The sequence below is a fragment of the Phyllopteryx taeniolatus genome, chromosome 19 (genome assembly GCF_024500385.1).
Source record: "Phyllopteryx taeniolatus isolate TA_2022b chromosome 19, UOR_Ptae_1.2, whole genome shotgun sequence".
In the NCBI taxonomy this organism is placed as follows: Eukaryota; Metazoa; Chordata; class Actinopteri; order Syngnathiformes; family Syngnathidae; genus Phyllopteryx; species Phyllopteryx taeniolatus.
Window position 1 is genome coordinate 8,342,659 of NC_084520.1, and position 21,203 is coordinate 8,363,861.

General features: G+C 39.8%; 1 protein-coding gene and 1 long non-coding RNA gene across 3 annotated transcripts in view; one reads left to right on the top strand and one right to left on the bottom strand.

The window, feature by feature from the left end:
- Positions 1–7,260, bottom strand: part of fam20cb (FAM20C golgi associated secretory pathway kinase b) — a 77,687-nt gene extending 70,427 nt beyond the window's left edge. The window contains exons 1-2 of one of the 2 annotated variants that reach the window (XM_061756440.1): positions 6,828–7,260; positions 6,451–6,527 (exon numbers count right to left, since the gene is read on the bottom strand). The gene's annotated coding sequence lies outside the window, so the exon portion shown is untranslated. The other variant, XM_061756441.1, reaches the window with a different exon arrangement.
- On the top strand, positions 5,556–13,764 carry LOC133469413 (uncharacterized). The gene is made up of 3 exons (XR_009785702.1): positions 5,556–5,785; positions 6,840–6,906; positions 13,598–13,764. It is a non-coding gene; the product is annotated as an uncharacterized LOC133469413 (long non-coding RNA).
- The last annotated feature ends 7,439 nt before the right edge of the window (positions 13,765–21,203 follow it).

The following is a 21,203-nucleotide window of genomic DNA, read 5'->3' on the forward strand; positions in this document are numbered from 1 at the left end:
AGGTGTGAATGTTTTTTTACTTAATGTGCCCTGCGATTGTCTGGTATCTCGTCCAGGATGGTATGTACCCTGCATCTTGCCCAAAGTTACCTGGGATAAGTGTACCAGTACATCTTAACTAGATACCAAGGATATCAACTAAACAGCTTTATGGAAAGCTGTTTGAGAATTTATTTGATATTCTTGATATTTATCTATTTGATGCCCAAACAGCTTTCCATAGTTTACACAAACAATGGTACCAAACACATGCAGCACTCACACATAGTGGCAGACTAATTATTTTTGCACAGCTAAAAGAATAAACTAAGGCAATGCTTGGAAGTAAACAAAAAAAAAAATGCTCTGAAACGTGTCTATCGGGATGTTACTGAAGAGTTTCCTTCTCGTGTTAGCCTGGCCTTGTCTGCTATCGGACTGCGGAAGTGACACAATAGCCTTGGGCTTATTTGTGCAAGTGTTTGCGAGACAATCGGTCAAGACTGCGCTCGCCCAAGTGATGTCTCGCTTGCCTCCTGTGACTTGGTTCCAAAACCTGCAATTGCATACAGCAGCCTGCCTAGGGGGAGGGAAAGACTATGTTGACATGAGAATTTGGAGAGATGTGTGTGTGTGTGTGTGTGTGTGTGTGTGTGTCAGCAGTTGCACCCAAGAACCCTGTACTTTAATCCTATAATTAAAGCTTCGGGCAGGCAACTTTAATGAAGGCTGGTCGTATGAGTGTCCATATTTCGGCGGTTCTGTTAACCACAGGACAGCCCTATCAATGTGCTCACAGTTTAGGTCCAGATATAGGAGTGACCCTCACCCCTCATTAACATTATGAAGCACTTACAATTTAGATCATAAATCAGTTTGTTTGCCAACTCTGCTCTGATTGCCAACAATATGTTATAATGTTATACATCAATAAAACTCTGTTGGGTTACCGTCCATCCCAGCAATTCACGGGGGCGAAGGACCAAGCCCTGCCACAAAAAGCAAAAATCCAAGAGTGCTGTATCCCCAAAAGGTGTAAAGTTGCCTATCGATGCCAAAGCACTATTTAGTCCTCAACTCACTTCAACATAGTTCCTTGCTACCAAGGTGCCACAAGAAGTATTTTATAAAAAAATAAAAAAAAAATAAAAAGTGAATAGGTGATTTTATGAATGCCAAACTGCGAATACGTGAGGGTTTACTGCATTGTATTTTTCTGAATCTGACTCCTCCACCCCCTTCAATTATTTACTGTAACCACCATTTCAAGAATATTAAATGGCCTCTTATCGTGTGACATTTTCTTCCGCTTTCATGCTTTTATCACAGTAAAATCAACATTTATGAGAGTGCATGATAAGGATTTTATGAGGAAAAGCCTTACAGTGATGAGTCGGCTGGAGCAAATACCCTGCAGAGGCAAGCCTACATTGCCAAATGTAGTGGGAGAGCAGCATTAAATATCACTGTCGAGAAAGCATGCAGAGCTAAAAGGAGACACATCTAGGAGTCATTAAGTCATAATGATAGAGAAAGAGAGATATCTCCAAAAATTTGACTCGGGGCCAACACTATTAGGAGATGATAGATGAAGCTATTCCATCGGGGATCCTTACTCAATGTGGACGATATACAGGGTACACACACATACTAACGCACACACCCACCTACCTTATCATTGCTGACTTTGCAACTATTTCATCCTTCCATTTGGTCTATATGACTCAACTTGTCTTATTTCTTCCCGATACATTCTTAGCTGCCTATTTACTTGTTCTCACCTGGATGGGACAAATTAGGTGGGCATATTTCAGATTTACATCATCCACCCATCCATTTTTCGATAGCACTTTTCCTCATTATTTACTGTAGTTCAAATGGGGCCTATGCTAAGCTGAATTTGGAAAAGAGGCACAGTACACTTTGGGCGTGTTGGCAGCCAATCAAAGCACACATGTAGACAAACATTCCCATTCAAACCTATGGAGAACTTGGGCTATGTTCACACTGCAGGAAATGAAGCCCAATATGGATTTTTTGTTAAATCCAATCTTTTTATGCAATCGTTCACATTACGAAGAGAAATGCAGCTTCCGTTGCAGACGGAACACGTCCGTGACGTTACACGCATGTACACAAGACCGGACATCACATTGTGCATGCGTCCAACTGCGAGGCAGTGTGTATACAGAAGTAAATGCAGCCCCTCGCAGAGGTCTCGTCATGACGCATTTGTGGCGATTTCATGGATTTTGTGCAACTGAAGCCAACATTTTCTTATATTTATCAGTTTTAAGCATCTTCTTTTCACTGCTTCGCTCACTATTGCAGTTTTGTGGCATGTCTGTTTTGTCCAACAATTGTGATATTTGTTGCCTTTTGATGTCATGTAGGTTGGATGCATGCTCCGTGAACGTCCATACTGCACTCACGTCGGATACATATAAGATTTACAGCCACATATGAAAGAAGTCTGGGTCGGATATGAAAAAAAAAAATCTGAACTGTACTGTTCACATTGACATGAAAAAAAATCTGATATGTCACATTGGGCAAAAAAATTGGAATTGACCTGTCTTGTGAACATAGCCTTAGAGTCTTCAATGCACCTAAAGTATTTTGTATTTGTAGTTTTTTTAGGTGAACCACTGAAGCTAAGATGGAACTTCAAGACTGTTGAGACTGCATAGATTGGAATGACTTTGAAACTTCAACTGGCAGCTTGGATAACATCCTAAATCAGTTTCTGGGAAGATGTGTGTGTACCAACAAAGACATTTTACACGTTCAATAACAACAAGCTGTGGTCCACTGCCAAACTTGGCCAGGCTAAAGAGGACGTCTATCGGAGTGGCGGGGAGAGCCGTGTACAATCAATCAGGCCAGAAACCATCTGACAAAATCAATCAACGTCACAAAGAGAAATTATGGAAAAACAGTTTGCTGCTAACGACTGTGTCAGTTTGGTGAGGATTACAATCACTGACCAAATACAAGCGATCATTCCACCAAGCAGAGAATAATAAAGGACTGGCTGACGATTTGAACACATTGCAGGTCAGCGTCCTTATCTGGATAAATAAAGGTTAAATAAGAATAGAATAAAAAAATGGACCTGTAAAATGCTATAATAGGCATGCAAGTTAGTGATGTCACCTTGTAAAGACGATACAACAATACAGTCTTCAGTTTGTCCACCCAGGTTTTTATCCAAAACCTTCATTTGATATTCTTCGCCAGCCACAGCCAATTGGATCATTTACACTGTAATCATCACCCAACATTACACAATTTTGTTTGCTTGTTGTTTTCTTTTGTTCTACGTTTCTAAGGTTGGAAGATCAGTAGATTGATTGTGACTGGTTGGAAAGTAAACATACTGTATGACATTCAACCTAATTCTCACGTGACTCGCTTAGTGCTGACTAATGACCGATTAGACTGTCGAGTATGTTTGTGGCTGGTGATTAAATCAGAGAATGATGAAGTCAGACAAGGCCCTCTTCCTGGGATAGGAGACAACAATGGTAGCCAAGTGGAGGATAGTCCATGTTTAGGGAAGTCAGTGAGGCATGACTTACACAGGTCTAAAAGAGAAGGTCAGAGAAGTATTCTTTGAACAACCACTGTGTATGCTGCTTTTGATGTATGGTTGTTGTTCCTTTTTTACAAGAATATTTAATCATCTTTAAGTTTCATCCAGGTGTCTGAGAAATATATTGTTGAAGTAATTTGAACTCTAACACTTGTATCACAGTGTTACAAATATAGTAAATCATGTGGTGTTCTTGCTTAGTCCAAGAAAAACAATTGCTGAAAGATTGATGATCTATGAATGTTGCTTAAGGGTCAAATCCATCCATCCATCCATTTTCTGAGCCACTAATCCTCACAAGGGTCGCGGGAGTGCTGGAGCCCATCACAACTATCAACGGGCAGAAGGGGGGGGGGTACACCCTGAACTGGTTGCCAGCCAATGGCAGGGGTCAAATCCAGTGTAATCCAATTACTTCTCTGGACTTCAAATTGTAAAAACTGAGATATTCTCTATTTTACACACTGCATGAATAAGCACTTCGATAACATACACATTATAATTTTGATTCAGATCATAGCACCGACTGTCAAAGGCAAAACACTTTGCCAAACGCAGGTGCCTGCACGTCGTACATAATTTAAGTATTATCAAGGTTCAGCTGCTCTGCGTTGATGACACAATAACCTGGCACCCCAATGTGCTTGGAGGTGATAAAGGCCGCTTGCAGCCTCAACGCTTCTCTTTCCCGCCGTACTGCTTGATCCTCGCCTCCCGTCTCTCCTCCTCGCTGCCGTGGCATGTCAACAAAGTCCCATCAATGTCAGCCAGACACGCACAAAGTGTGAATCTCGGGTGGGGAGGAGAGACACGACAATGCTCAGCAGCTTTTCCACTGGAAGTCATTCACACAGTTGCTTTAAAAAGTCTACTCACCCCTTTTCAAATGCCACTTTTTTGTGATATAAAAAAAAAAACAGACAAAGATAAATCATTTCAAAACTTTTTCCACCATTAATATAACCTGCCCAACTCAAATGAAAAAAAAACAATCTTAAGTAAAAATAAACAACTTAGATTATGTGGTCGCACAAACGTGGACACTCTCGATGTGAGGAAAGCCTACATATGAACCTTATTTTGTGTAATCTGAGGGATTTTAATGGGTGGCAGTGTCCTGACTCCCATTTGAATGTGAGGGTTAATTCTGAAAACAGCCACATGCCCAGTTTTAAGAGGGTGTGCACACTTGTGCAACCACATTATCTCAGTCGTTTATTTTTACATCACTGCTCTACAACATTTTGTAATGAGTCATCTTTTTTTTTTTTTTTTTTTTTTAAACAATCTGCATACCAGAAATGTTACCCTCTGTTGCAGTTGTACATCCTTTAAAATAATAATAATGGCATGTAATTATAAAATCCAACTAAATTGCCCACATCGTTTTTCCAGGTTTCATCACACATGTGGGCACTTGCTGCTTGGCTGCATTCAGACAACAATTGTAACCATTCCATAGAGCAATTAATAAAATTGGCATATGGTAGCCACCACATCTGATTAACAAACTAAGTGATGATGGTGTCGAGCCCCTAAACAGCACTATAAGGATAATTGTTTGTAATCACTACACTACCACTTAAGCCAGAGTTAAACGAGTGAGAATAAACTCTTTTTCCTTTCATTAAATTGATTATTCAGCATGTGTCATTTCCAAGTTCACAATTTGTTTGATTAACCGCAATATAGATGAAACTGTGAAATTTAAACAATTTACAGCCCTAAAAAATACTTTCAAAGGACACTGACTTGTAATACTGTGTTACATTTTGGAAGCGCTGATCAGTGACAATTGATATTTGTTATGTATTGTCAATGTCAAGGGGTTATATGGCTTTAAAGTGGTTAAATGTTCAAAGTGGGTGCATTCAACACATACAGAGCAGTGTGACAGCAAAAGGCCACCACAAATGCAAAAGACAAAAGGTTGCCTTTGTGACATCAACACTATAAGATATCCATTTATATTCACGCCCATCACAAAGGTCAAAACATTGTCCTGACATTCTGCAAACATTTGGGCTGCGTATCCCATCACCTGTTTTGAAAATGTTATTTTAACAGAGAAGATAACGGGACAGAGCGCGCCCTGTTGCTGAAGTGTAGCTGCGGTGTGGAGTTTCCACCAAATTGCGAGTGGCTTGACCTTTCAGCGCGAGCTTCGATGTGAGGGACTTTCCCCCTCAGGGAGAAAAGGAGAAAAAAAAGGTGTGTCCGCCGTTTCTTTGGCCTCTCTGAGAGCGGTGTTGAATAGCGAGCCAGTGAAAGAGGTGCTGTTGTTCCTTTTCCACTTTCTTTAGCAAATGCCAAGCAAAAATAGTGATAGTGTTGACTAGTTTGACCCCTAAATCCATTTGCAACCTCATTTGGAAAAACATTATTTTATGCTTGAACATGAATAGTTCTCACCATGCAGCTAAGGTGGACATGAAAAGATAAAACCCCAGTATTAAATGTCAGTTTATGGAAAAAGAAAAAAATTGGGAAAAATGTGCCCACTCTGCTCTGCAAAAGCGCTTGAAATCTGTTTGATTGACTAAGATTCAATCAGATTATCAATTTGATTTAAATCTAGGGTCAGGCTTGACTATTAAAAAAAAACTTTCATTATACCATGAGACATATTCCAACAAACATTTCTTGCAATGCTTGCAATGATTTAATGCTAATGTTAAAGTTTTGCTCAACATGCTGTGTTAGCTGCCATGCTAAGTGGTCAACAACAAACGCAGCTAAAGAATAAAAAAAGAACAAAACTTTTGATATTAATGTCTGTTTCTGACAATGCGAGTAACAGGGTAACATTTGTTTGAGTGACACACTCCATGAAGTGAAAAGCAGTGAAAACATGAAAAATAGAAGAGAGGACTTACCTTAGGTCTACCCATGGTCAGAGCAATTAGCTTGATGATGTCATGTGGCTCCCTTTTTTTCCTCTTCCTCTCGATGGCTAAAAAGATTTCAGTAACAGCGTTGCGTGTATGTAGAGACAACTTCAAAGCATAATTACTACTATTTCAAATATTATACGCATGTCTGTGATGAAACAACGGTTTAACAATTACAAAGAAAACATCAACAAAATCATAGCCCAAAAAAAAGCAGATTTAAAACCTGTTATCTGTTGTATTTGATATGAAGCTTGGTTAATAAAAGGAAGACTGTCATGAGCTGTTGTTTTTTTTTAAATTATATTGAGCTTTTTTTTATGTTTTGTCTCATTTTCCTGTGTCCCATGTTCATTTCTTACCTTGCTCGTTAGGTTTTGGTTTCCACCTGTTCCTTGTGTCTACCAATCAGCTCCCTCCAGCCACTCATGTCTTCTCCAGGTGTGCCTCGCTCTCTCACCAGTTTGACTTTAGTTCTCTTTCTTTCAGTCTGTCACTTCATTGTTGTTTCTGTAGCCATGTATATACCTTGTCATGTTATGTCGGTGAGTTTGTTCCTAGTGTTTCTTTAATTCTTGACTACTACAGCACCGTGTTGCCCACAAATATGATCTGTACGTTGTAATTGTTTCCCAACAAACCTATTTTAAAATGCATTACAATCTGTTTCTCTCTCTCTCTCTCTCTCTCTCTGTCTCTTGTTCTCCTCTCAAGAGGGTGTTCTGCTTTACACTCAAATTCTGAAACTATTAAGTGAATGGGATATAGGACAATCTATACAAACTCTTATTACTGGGTGATATGACGCATGAAACGGATGCGTTTATATGTGCATAATCTTGTTTTTTTCACAATTCTGCTGGAATTTACAGTATTTTTGCAACAATAAAGTCAGTATTAGATATGATCAATAAAATGAAAACCGTGGTGTGGCCTCGTAAAAACCTATACCATAAACAATGCATGCATGTTTGTATGCAAACATTATTCAAGTAACAAAGCATGCAAGACCTTTGGATCTGCATTGGCCATGTTTTGTCCATTCAAAGGCTGATTTCCCTCAGGACGGCACAGATTAAAGGCCCTTGTGCTCATGTTGTACGTATTGACCTCCTACCCTTAATAATTCAGCACACACTTAACACTGTAACCTGCAGCACACATCATGCGTCACTGCAGAAAAGAAAAGAAAAAAAATCGTTTGCATTGAGACAGATTCTCTTTTTTTTTTTTTTTAACCTCCTCTTAGAAAAACTCTTACAAGATTTCCCTGTCCCTATTCAGTCCATACTGGGACTGTCTTCCATTTTCCATGTACCCATAATGTGTTGTATGTTGTATGCCAAGAATATCATCATATTTGTCTATATCAAGTAATGAACAACAGACCTTTTCAAATGTATCAGCAGCTTGTCACGAGGTAACCCATCAAAGAGCAATGGGTGCATATTTTTGTGGGAATCTGTGCAAATGTAATGAAAACAAAGACAGTTCTCTGTCCCATAAAACATATTATATATTCATGTCATGTAGGCTACAGTTTCAAGACTCCCACCATTAGCACCATTTTCCTTGATACACACACGGCTCTATTTTCACAATTCTATTTTCGCACTAGTGCAAATCCAGCACTGCGATTGGCATAGCTCTGTGAGGAGGCGGGCTCGACTGGGGTTTGGGTACTTTCGTGTACCCCCAGCGCATTTAAAAGTGGGGCGTCTGCGCTGGTGTGGGCCGACTCCGATGCTGTCTAATCGAAGCAGCTCCTTTTGTTTCCTTTGAACGCAGCACAATCGTTTTTCAAGGTAACGGTTCTATATGCGGAAGAGGAGGCAGAGATCCATATGTAACTGGATCATGGAACGTTAGCGGGTACCCTTATTAAATACAGAATGATCCGATTGTTTATTTCCAAACCGTATGTAAGGGGATTTGGCTGGTCTTCATTCCTAAGAGTAAATCTGACTCACCATCAGTGGCACAAGAAAAAAAAAAATAAAAAGGGCTTTTTAAAATTGAAAATCGTTTTTTGCTTTTTTTCGCACTGTTTGGCCTTTGTACAATTTTGTACAACATCCAAAAACCATAGCTGTTCACTGTATTTGGACATCTTTTCACAAACTCCTATTCCTTCCCTCCATTCTCCCTCCAAGAACAGACTGTGCTTTTGAGCGTACGAAGACAAACGTTGCATTGTGTAGCCGGTTTGTTTGCCAGGTCAGGCGGCTAGCCTTCTTCACGTCACACTGATGACGTCGCTAAAACACACAAAGGAGAGCTTCGAGTCATTAGGTCCTTCAATAGACAGGTAACTAGGTGGATATCCCAAATGATGTTACTCATAATAAAATAGCTATTCATACAAGTATAAGCAGCTCAATCCAAGATAAAAACTGTGGTTTGGCGCTAATTCCCTACTGCCGATGCTTCTTCTAACACAATATAAGTGTCAGATACGGTTTTATACAGATAGTGGATCTCAAGCTCTTTTATAAAAGAGAAATGCTTTCTAGGATTGTGTATCAATGATAACACACACTATAAAGTACTCCAGTTTATTGGACGAACAGAGTAAGGCTAATAGCAAATCTTGTTTGAGCTCATTTGTCAAGCATTGTGGTAAGATGCTATTTAGTGATAACATTTAAGCCCAAAGACGCTGATACCGCCTATCTGTCATTAAGCCCACTTTAAATGAATGGAAACCAAACAATTCAGCATGTTTTAAATAGATCACAGTTAGAAAAAGTAAATTGGATTAGCAGTCTTCGGTTATTCAATCGAACTATTGATCCCTGACCAGAGGAAATATTTGCAGGGCTGCTGCAGTGTCCATGTGAAATTGATTTGTGAAAATAATAAAAATGACGCATTGTATAAAAAGACATAAATTAAGATTTGCACATGCATGCTAACATTCTATTAAATTCATTAGAATGTTGGACTTAAAAACACTAAAGATTTGTATTATTTGTAATATTTTACACCTTGTAATATTTGTAATATTTTACGCCTGTCATAAAAGCAAAAAATATTCCCTTTTTAGTATGATATCCTACAGTCAGAGATGAAAAAAGTACTAAGACTATTTAGATGGAAGTACAGATACTTGTGTAAAAAATACTCTGGTAAAAGTAGATGTACTGATTCAGCTCTTTTTACTGTCAAATATAATACCCAACAGGAAAAAAAACCAACATCTGCACACAAAAAAGTTTCCCTCTTTCATTCACTTGCATAGTGCTAATACTGAGAAGAAGAAAAAAAATCACTGGACACAACTTTGCTGCATGTGAAATTCAGACAGCGCAACCCGGACTGAACTGACGACAGGTCCTGCATAGGAAAAAGCTACCGATGACCACTGAAAAAATATACCTTTCCTCTATGTGTTTTTTCTGATTAATTTTTGAATGCCAGAAGCTTGTGGTTTTTAGCCTGGCACACAACACATTTCCCCGCATGTGTTTGGGAGATTTTGTTATGGTCAGTTACTACATGGTTAGCACAAAACCTTCAGACTCATGATGGAAAGCAAAAAAAAAAAAACAAAAAGTCAGGAAAAGCCAACTAAACCATCTGAAATGTATTTGGGGTTAATCAGAGGCATTTTAAATGGTGGCTGGTGTGTGCTGAGTCCCATTTAGAATGAGTATGAATGTGATTGTTTAATTCTGAGCACAGCCACATCCCCAGTTATAAGCGGGTGTGCACACTTGTGCAACCACATTATTTAAGTATTTTATTTAAGTCGCTCCTCCTCTTAAAAAGATTACATTTTACTATTCAGTCGAGTTTTCTAGGTTATAGACCACATTAATGGTTTGAAAGGTTTTGAAATAATATATCTTCGTCTCGTTTGTGTGACAAAAACCTCGTATTTGAACAGGGGTGTGTAAACTTTTTATATCTGCTGTTGGGCCCCAAGAGCTCAATAAATCATTTTATCATCCATCCATCCATTTTCTGAGCCGCTTCTCCTCACTAGGGTCGCGGGCTTGCTGGAGCCTATCCCAGCTATCATCGGGCAGGAGGCGGGGTACACCCTGAACTGGTTGCCAGCCAATCGCAGGGCACATACAAACAAACAACATTCGCACTCACATTCACACCTACGGGCAATTTAGAGTCCCCAATTAATGCATGTTTTTGGGATGGGAGGAAACCGGAGTGCCCGGAGAAAACCCACGCAGGCACGGGGAGAACATGCAAACTCCACACAGGCGGGACCGGGGATTGAACCCCGCTCCTCAGAACTGTGAGGCCGACGCTCTAACCAGTCGGCCACCGTGCCATCATTTTATCAATCAGTCAAAATCGTTTTATTTGTGTGTCTTCATCCACGTAACAAGCCTATTTTGATGAAGTACAGAAAAACCTAAGAACAGATATCTGAAAAGTCCAAGAACAGTAAAGAAGCCTTTGTACTTGTACTTACTTCCAACGACTGCCTACAGCTCTACGTTGCAATACACACGGCAATTGAAATAATAAGTATATTGTAAAACAAATACTTGTCTGATAGTACTAGTTGCTTTCTTGTATGACTTTCCCAGCAATTATGAAAGTGCAATCTGGCACTGAGCAGACAAAAAATATCTTGACGGTAATGTGTTGCTGCCGGCAGGGCAACACGTTATGACACAAAATCTTTTAATTTAATACCTGACACAGTTTTATAAAGGGCATCTTGTAAATCGCAACTGCTTAATAGCGTGCAGCATATTGAATATGGAATGCAAGGCTTCTTTCACAGCTTTGAGTGAGCAACAGTGTTGCTAAACACCTTTGTCAATCAATAAATACAACAAATGAATATTCTGGAAGAAGGAGAGCAACATTCAGGGAAAATACTTAAGGATTTGAATAGAATGTGGACATACACATGCAATTATTTTCTCTTTTGAATTCACACAGCATGTGTTTGCATTCAATTGTACAGTTGATGTTTGGCATGTGTTTGAAAGATAATGGTATAGAGATCACGATAGCGTGCATGAAATATTGCCATGGTTACTGGTTTTCCCAGCACATCTGACAGGCAGCCCCCATCTCGGGATAGCTATAGTTGACCCATCAGAGCAATGGCAGATTACAATGTTAACAAAGCCTTGAGCTCACACACTGACAGCACCGATCAAGATTGGCCTTAAATAAGGGCTGGGCAAGTATGCTGTGTACTGTATACTACACTGAAGTCTGGCTATACAAACCCCAAATCTGTTTCCAATTAACCTGTTCACCTCTAGAAAGCTCCAAACAAATATTTATAGCACTCTGCCAATTTTCCAGTCTTTTGTTGTCCCTGTCCCAGTTTTTTTTTTTTGGAACATGTTGCAATTAAAAGTGAGAAAATATTTGCAAACAAAACAAAGCAAAACAAAAGAAAACAAAAAAAAAAACAATAATGTTCATCAATTTGAACATTAAATGTCTTGTCTTTGTCAATTGAATATAGGTTGAAAAGGATTTGCAAAGTTTTTCACAACGTCACTGCATCATTGGATTTGGGGTATTATAATTTTTTAAAAAAAAGGGGGAGATAAATGTTTGCTTTGTTTCTTGCTGCTTCACTGACTGGTTTGAGTACCAAACCTTATTGCTGTTTGCATTTTTTGCAAGCAAGAAGACAATAGGATTTCTTTTTGAAAAGACCCCAAACCAGAACTGCATCAATTTAAGAGAGGTATATGTTGGAAAGGACCCCTTTGTCTGTTGTTGCCAAGAGCTGCTTCCTTACTTTTTACTTTGTTCACATATTGATTTGTTCTTTTAAAGAAAGGCCGAGGAAGAAAGGTTAGCGTGAGAAAGAAGGATTTTCTGAAGAAATCCCAAATGAAGAGATTCAGCGAAATTGGAGCCTTCGGCCAACAGTGGAACCGATGTAATCCTGAAAGAGGAGAAGAACACAGCCAGAAGACTAGAAGGGATGAATATATTCATCTGGATTTGTGAAGGCACTAAGAAGACGCATTTGAGTGCTGCTGGACCTGGACAATGATGAGTGTAACTCCATTACCGTATAAGATACAATAGAGCTGAGAGAGAATGGCTTGTGAATGTTTCTCCATCATCCTCATCATTAAAGCCAGCGCAGTGAGAGCAGAACATGTTAATTCATGTTCGGATGGTGGCCATATGTCCAAGAATAGCATCACTACACCTTCTGAGCATCCAATCATTTGCATAAATTGAAGGATATGAAACCAGGTCATTCTCATTTCGTCATTTCATCTCGTTGGAATTTCACTCTGCACACGTGTGTACAATGTGTGTGTCATCTACTTATCAAACAGGTTGTGAGTCACTCAGATGAAATGACACGTGCCGTCTTAAAAACCACACATCTACTTCCATCTCTCTAATGTAAAACAGTATTCATTGCAGTATGCATACAAGACGGATATGATAATTTACGTCTGTCCTCTTAATGTGGAGGCCATATAAGATTTGTATAAGGAATTATACCAATCATATTTCATATAATATCACTGTGATTATTATTTGCCCATGACACATAATTTCAGTTGATATTTAAAAGAAAGATGAAAAAGGATGGTTTGAAAAAAACTCCCAAAAAAGGTTAATTCGCAGGGTAAAACCTATCTTAACTGAGAATATTTGTAGTGCGGTGCTGTGTGCTGTGTGGAGTTTGCTTGTTTTCCCCATTTAACCAACATGATGAAACATGCGGTGAATGCGATCGTGACAGGTTGTTTGTCTAGATCAGTGCTGGACGATCAGGGCCAGCAAGGTGCTCTGTGCTGGCCTCTTACACTGACCTATATTTACAACCTAAATTCGTTCCATGAAATCATACTCATATTCAGTCCATTCTCTTTATTTGGAAGCATTTCTCTTGGCTGCACTGTGTAAATCTTAACTTTTTTAAAAACAAAATTTTATCCAACCGGATTTCAGCCTTGATGTGCTGCCATGTCAATATCATCTGCCCAGGGCCTTGAGAATCATAAGTGCTGGATGATGTAACATAAATTATATTGGAGTCTCTCTTTAACCAGATTTCAAATTCGTCCTCACGGGTCCATTTTAATTGTTTTATTTCTTCCATTTTTATATACATACACATTTTAAACCCTGCGCTGAGCCGAATGCAAATTTTGTTCCATAGCTACTTGTGCACACCTGAACAACAATGAAGTCTGTCTAAGGCGAAGTCCAAGATGGTTGGCCCGCATTTTTTCCATCCTGTGATTGGTTGGTCAGAGCAAAACATGTTACATCCAACTTCAACTAGGAAAAAACATCTACAGCGATCTGCTTACGGTTAATCATCATCATGTATGGTGAGTATGATTTTTATTTTATTTTTTTGTCATTTAATGGAATAAATCTTGATTCTGAACTGATCCAGATGATGTACTGTATGTGCCACAGTTGCGTGCTGTTATATACCCCTAAACCTAAGGAAGGTAAGATGGATGGATGGATGGAAAAAACTGGTATTTTAACAGGGCTGTACTGACTTTTTTCTAATAGCTAGTGTGGATTCATTGTAATCAGGGGTCATAATGAATTAAGAAACATTTTTTACAGTGAGAACAATATTATAAGACCGAGTGAGCTTTGATTAATCGTCTGGAACAAATGCCTAATCAGCACCCCTTAAAAATAAATATTGATTTTATTTGTTTTTTTCTTAAATATACTTGCAGTGTTGAGAAGCTCCTGACTGATATCCCAAATGTTCCTCAATTTCTCAAGGAGCGTCACACGATCGCTTCTCCAACACGAGAAATACAATCTCTCATCTATCTCACTGTGCTCTCATTAAGTGTGCTCGGCTTTAAAGACGCTCCCTGGAGGCCTAATAGTTGCAATTAGCAGGAGAGCGCCTCTGCACGCACGCACGCAGACACACTCACGCACACAATGTGGGCTTTGAGCCTGTCAAAGGGAATTGTAGCCCTGCAGCATTGAGTGAGAATAAGTCGGAGGCAGCATGAGGAGGCAGCCATTCTTGTGCCTTCACTAATAATGTTGGGCTGTGAGTGCCAGACTCAATTTCATTGGCTGTCAGGATGAGCACCACTGGGTCTGGATTAGCACTGAGGGGAAGGGTTGGAGAGCGGAGGGAAGGACAAACTACCTATAAATGAAGGTCTGTTTTAATAAAGGATGCTTAAAAGTACCTCCATTAGTGGCTCTTAAGCCACATTATCCATTTAAATGTAACCTCGGCCTTCTAGCGGATAAACAATTAGCTTTGTGAAGTTCAGATTTTCCAGCATTTTTGTGTGAGTGTTAGTTGAGGTAGTTAGTCCTCACTTGTAAACTGTCGAGGTAGTTAGTCCTCACTTTGTGAAGGGTTTCATACGCACAGGAAAAGGAGGAGAGGTTTTGGATGAAAGGCAGATGTTGATGTGATGTAATAGAAGGCATGGACTATAAATGACACTTGTTGTTGACATGAGATGACATGAAGAATCCGTGTGTTGGTCTACTATGCCATTCATTAATTTCATCCTGTTCAATCAAGTTTGCTTGTAGCACTTTAAGTTAATATATAAACCAATATATTTATACATCAATCTATCCATACATTGTCTTCACAACCAGGACGAGCAGAGTTATTGGGTCGGGCCCATTTTTATTTTAAATAAAATATTTACATGTACATTTAACAATTAATTAATTAAATAATTGCTTCATTTATTAAAATTAATTATTAATCAAATTAAAACATAGTCATTATTATTTTATCATTAAAATAAAAATACATTAAATAAAATAAATAAACCATTTTTTTTTTTACTTTTCTATGAATGACCTGGCCCATGTATCCATTTTAACAAAGCAAATGTGGCCTTTGAGCACAAAAGTTTGCCCACCCCTGATGTAAAGTCAGGGATACAGCAAGTGATGATGATCCTAAAGCCCACCGTCACTGAAATGGCCAAACGGGGGGGAAAAAAATGTCGGTGACTCATAGCCTCACTCACGCCAGGCCCATGCACATATAACCAATTTGTTGCAACGGAAAAACTGCGATCCCTGATGTTCTTATCGGGAAACAACATGATAAGAGCATACGTTATAATAATAAGTCAGAAAAAAAACATTGGAGGAATGATGGGGATGGTGGGTGAGAGGGACAGCGAGATGGAGGGAGTCAAGTTTAATTGCTTCAACAACATTAGCGGCCATGTTGCGAACACAGGCAGGAGAAGGAAGCGAGTGAGCGAGTCCCAGTAATCTTCCACTCTTATTATCTGCCCCGCTGTCTCAGAGCGGTGAGTTCGAACCCCGGCGTGCGGCGCACACAGAGAGCTGCGGGACAGACAGATCATCTGACAATGCAGATGGAGACACTCATGCATCCAAGCATACAGGTAGACAGTGAGGGCAGGTATACAGGCAGAGGGGGGCATGGCGCCTTTGTACATACCCCTACCCAGCCCACCCCATGTTCCCAAGCCGCTCCAGATATTGCTGCTTCACTGAACAGCATAATGACAGTCTCTTCTTCTTCATAGAGGCTGGCTGTTGTGAAAGGAACTTTATTTCTGACGTACTTAGAAATCATTCCTTCTGAAGAATTCACTGAAGGAGTGGAAAATAAACTTGTTATCCATCCATTTTCTGAGCCGCTTCTCCTCACTAGGGTCGCGGGCGTGCTGGAGCCTATCCCAGCTGTCATCGGGCAGGAGGCGTGGTACACCCTGAACTGTTTGCCAGCCAATCGCAGGGCACAGAGAAACAAACAACCATCCGCACTCACATTCACACCTACGGGCAGTCTCCAATTAATGCATGTTTTTGGGATGTGGGAGGAAACCGGAGTGCCCGGAGAAAACCCACGCAGGCACGGGGAGAACATGCAAACTCCACAGAGGCGGGGCCGGGGATTGAACCCGGGTCCTCAGAACTGTGAGGCTGACGCTCTAACCAGTCGTCCACCGTGCCGCCACAAACCTATTATGCCTGTTAAAAAAAAAAACATGTTTTTGGGGCTGGAGATGCAATTAAAACATTTAAAAACAGATCATGAGGTATTTTAAGTTTTTTGGAAAATGGGTTCATATTGTTTGTATGTAGGGATTAGTGGTGAGCACATTTGCCTCACAGTTCTGGAGTTTGGGGTTCGAATCTCGACTGCGGACCTCCTGAGTGGAGTTTACATGTCGTCCTGTGCTTGCCTGGGTTTTCCCTGGGTACTCACATATGTTGGCTTCATTGAAAGATTCTTTATTATCCATTGATATGAATGAGCGTGTGAATGATTGTTTGTTTAAATGTGCTCTGTGATTAACAGGCGACAAGTCAAGGGTGTACTTCCTCTCTCAGTCAACTGGGATGGGCTGCAGTTACCCGCAACCCTAATGAAGACAAGCGCCGTTTCTGTGTGGAGTGAAAATGGCCATTTGTGGAAAAAGTAGGTTTAGGGATGCATTTATACATCAAAAACAACAATGGCAGACCATAGGGGTGTTTTTGAATTCAAAACTGTTCATTCTCATGTAAACATCGCCAATATGGCTGCAGGAGTCAAGAAGAGGGAGGGGTGGACTAAGTGGAGGTTTCTAAGGAAATGTCTTCGGGGTCAGGTGCCTTTGGAGGTTATCTACATAAAACCAAACACACACGCAAACGTTCAGCATCTTCATTTGAACACAGTGTGTGTGTGAGAGACGAACAGCCACAGGATCAGCAAAAATCACACACTTGCTTCCATTTCATACAATACTGTAGAGTGCTATTTTTCTTTATCTTTTTTTTTTAATTGTGTTTTTGGAGGCGCTGGAATGGATCAATGGCATTTCCATTCATTTTAATGGGGAAAGATGATTTGAGATACAAGCGCTTTGAGTTCCAAGCCTTGTCACGGAATGAATTCAACGTGAAAGCCTCGGCGAAACTGTATTTGTACTTCATTACACCCCACCACTGTTCTCCTTAGTGGTTGTATTGCTACCAAACCGACGTTTTAGTTCAAATTAGATTCCCACCGCATTTGTCCGGACACACAAACAGATGCATGCGCACACAAATCGAGTCGATTTCCCTCCCACAGTCAGTCACTTTCCTTTCGTTATCCTAATAATTCAAGCGGAAATGAAATCATCTGGCGCAATGATGCAGACTGCGGAGTGTGATGGTATGTTTTAGTTGCACTGATTGGAAGTCAATTAAGCACGTAATAGATGGGCAGCCTATCATCCAAAGCTAATTTGTTGGCTTTCTCCTAGTGTGAAAATAAAACCAGAATGTTTTGGAAGTTTGCATGTTTTGGCTTTTATTTTGAAATTCAAACCAACCTGTGAACAAAACCTCCAATCATCTTGATGATCCTGAATACGGTATTCGTTTGGTTGAATTTGTTTTTTTGCTTTGGGTGGTGAGCAAAAATCTGAATGATAAGCAGGTTTCATCACTTTCAACAGTTTACAGTCAAAAACACAAATACAAAATGTGAATACAACACTCACAAGCAGCTGCAGTCTGCTGAAACTGACGTCCAGAAGCTCACACAGAGACTAACAGGTCATGTTCCTGATGTCACTCACTTGGCCACGCCCCCTTAAATGCTCATAATTGTTGTGACTTCCGGCTTGTCCCAACATAGAGAAATTACTCTTTATAATACCAGCTCATTTCGGTTTTAGTGTTTTTATACTCGCACACACACATACACACACTGATTTTCCTTTATTGAAAACAGACAAAAATGGTGGTGGGCTTGTGGAGCTGGAACGGATTAATGTCATTTCAATTCATTTCAATGGGGAATATTGATCTGATACACAGGTAACAGTAAATTGAGTTACGCGCTTGGTCATGGAACAAATTCAACTCATATTTAAAGGTACCATTGTATGCTGGAGGTGTGGAATAATGTCAATGTCATCATATATAGAGGCTATTGTGTTTTATAATGCTATAGTCAGCCCATGTTTTTTTTTGGTGCAGCACAGCTTCAAACTTTTAATACACTATTCAGTAATGTGCTACTTCAGCAGATTGTGCTGTAAAGATAACCTCAGTCTCATGCAGCGACGTGACACCCCCAGACCTTCTTGTTTGGGACCGACCCAAAAAGACAAGAAAGCAATTATTTCTCTACCTCTGTTCTCATTTTCAGGTGCTCTCTCTCCATTGCAATCCCAGACCGAAGACAAATAGAGGAAGAGGAGACGAGCTGCAGATGGGCCGGCAGTGGGAATGGCGACGGGGCACCGCTGACTACAACTACTGGGGATTTTAATGCATTTAGCTTCCATTCTTCGACCCTCAAATCAGATGGAATGGCAATATTTTGCTGTGCAACTTTCACACCTTGTAGCTTGCCCCCCTTGAACCAGTTAAAATTGGAGATTTGTTTCTGGAACTGATACCTTAACATTTACCTTATGTCTTAATTTGTGGCTGCAGTATCAACGTGTAGCAGGTTTACTCAATTTACATTGCTAGTTTGGGAAAATCCATGCAAAGTTTTTTTGCCTCTTAGACCACTTTTTCAGCATACATGCTGTATGTCTGTCGCATCTGCTGCATGTGATTGATAGTCCGCATGACGACTATTTATGATGCGTTCAAGGGCAGCTCAGAAAAACATTTTATGACATCTTAAAATGGAATTCAATTGTTTTAATGGCTTTAAACGTGGGGATGGGGGCAAATGGAAAGATAAAAAAAGTGGGGGTTACATGTCCTCCCCTTCAACCCTCTCAGCTACGCTCCTACCAGAAAGTACCTTAGTTTTACTTGTTCGGCTGGTCCTACAACATCGCGGGAGTAGGTAAAAAGTACAGTAAATGATATCCAATAGAGGTTACTGTGGCTGCCTTCATAAAACTAACAGATTGTGGCAGCCATAAAAGCACAGACCTCCAGCAAGGTTGAACTGTGAACAAAAGTGGATGGAAAAAAATGAAAGAGCACCACCATATTTGTCTTTGTTTGGATGTGAATATGTTGGCTCTGATATCAAAAAGAGAAAATGAAAAGGGAAATAATTGTGGTTGGGAATTTTTTGCACACGTGTCGACCATTGGTATTTGGTCCAAATATGGTAAATTTGAGGTGTTAGTCAAGGCTAGTGAAGTAACTGAAAGGTTTACCATTTTGATGATTGTGTGAATGCTCTTCAACACGCTTCTCCTTCGACAGTTCTCAACAAACCTTTCAAACTTCAAAAGAGTCGCAAAGCTCAGGACACATAAAGAATTATTTTACACATTTTAGACATTTCCAATTGTCCCAGAATTCCACCCCAAAAAAACCATAACCATTTTCTCTTTCACAGTCCAAATTGAAACTGTTAGCTCATTCAGTACATCTTGGGAATTAAATTCCACATTCCACATTCCAACATTCGCAAAATTCCCAATACAATTCCCAAATTTAAATGATATTTTACATATTTACCTCCTCCTTCCACATTTCTTGACCAATTCAAACATTTCCAACTTCAAAATATTCCACTCACTCATCGTGAGAACTATTTATCTTATTCACCAAGTTTTTACAATACAATTCCCAAATTAAGATCTTTTTTTTAACATACATACTGCCTCCTTCAACCTTGTCTTACATTCTCCATTCAAACAATTCAATTACACTTCATTTCAGCTTCAGCTCTTCCGCATTCACATGAAATTTGGAGATATTATTTATTTTCGCTTCCCAGTTTCACACTTGTGTAGTTGCACTTTGGACATCTGCGCACGTGTGTTGCGAATGAATTATTTAAGTTTTAGTATACATGAATTAACAGTATATCGGTTACGGGAACTATTAAGCACTACATTGGAAATGGGCACTTAGACCTGCAGTGTTCAGGCTCAATGTAGGCTGGTGACATTTGATTACATGCCCTAATATCACAAATTATTGCTTCTTGTGTTTTCGCTTCAAAAGTTGGAAAGACCTTGGATGTGTTGTTGTTGTGTTCTGTTTGTTCCTTTCTGAGGTAAGCAGCTTCAGCAAAAGAAAACTAAAAGGGCCAACTAGTCGATGCTGTTGCAAAGAATTTCACAATATAGTGCAATACAAAGCATTTGTCTGGGTTTATTAGGGGCAAACAGATATCACACACTCGTTTATGTGACGTGATCTGCTTGTCATAGCTGCTGTTATTCTGCAGAGGGAGACTTCTGTTGAAGAGAACCAAGAAAGAGCTGAGCCAATGACTTAAATGAAAATAATGTTCTTTTTCAGCATCTGGCTCATCTCACTCTCATCCCCCTCTGCCATCATCCTTTCAATCTCTGTCCCACTGGGTTTTTTTTCTTTTTCTGATTGATACACTCATTGCATGAAGATTTCACGCTTGACGAATCCCAAATGGCGCCGCTCTCATGACAAACAGATCAATTTTTATACACTTCAAAGTAGCTGGTCTTGAAAATTGTTTGACAGTCTTCAAGACACATTGGATTTTCACTATTATTGAGGACTATAACACAGGTTAATACATTGGGTTTGACATTTGATCAACCTCTTTGGACCATTAGTCAGTGTTTTCTATGTAACAAACAACAGTTATTTGGGGGGGCGGGGGGTTGTGTGTGGTTTTACAATGACGGCAATTCATTGTTTTATTTTCAGGCCACATGCGGCTGATTTCATAAACTGATTGGTGCCGTAATGTGATCAGAGATACACTTTTGTCATATGTTCAACCTTGAAACTACAAAGAGTGCTAGCTTTGTTCAGAATGTTCTCCATTGAGAAAAAGAGTGAACCCCTGCAACTCTACAAAAAAACTTGATCAG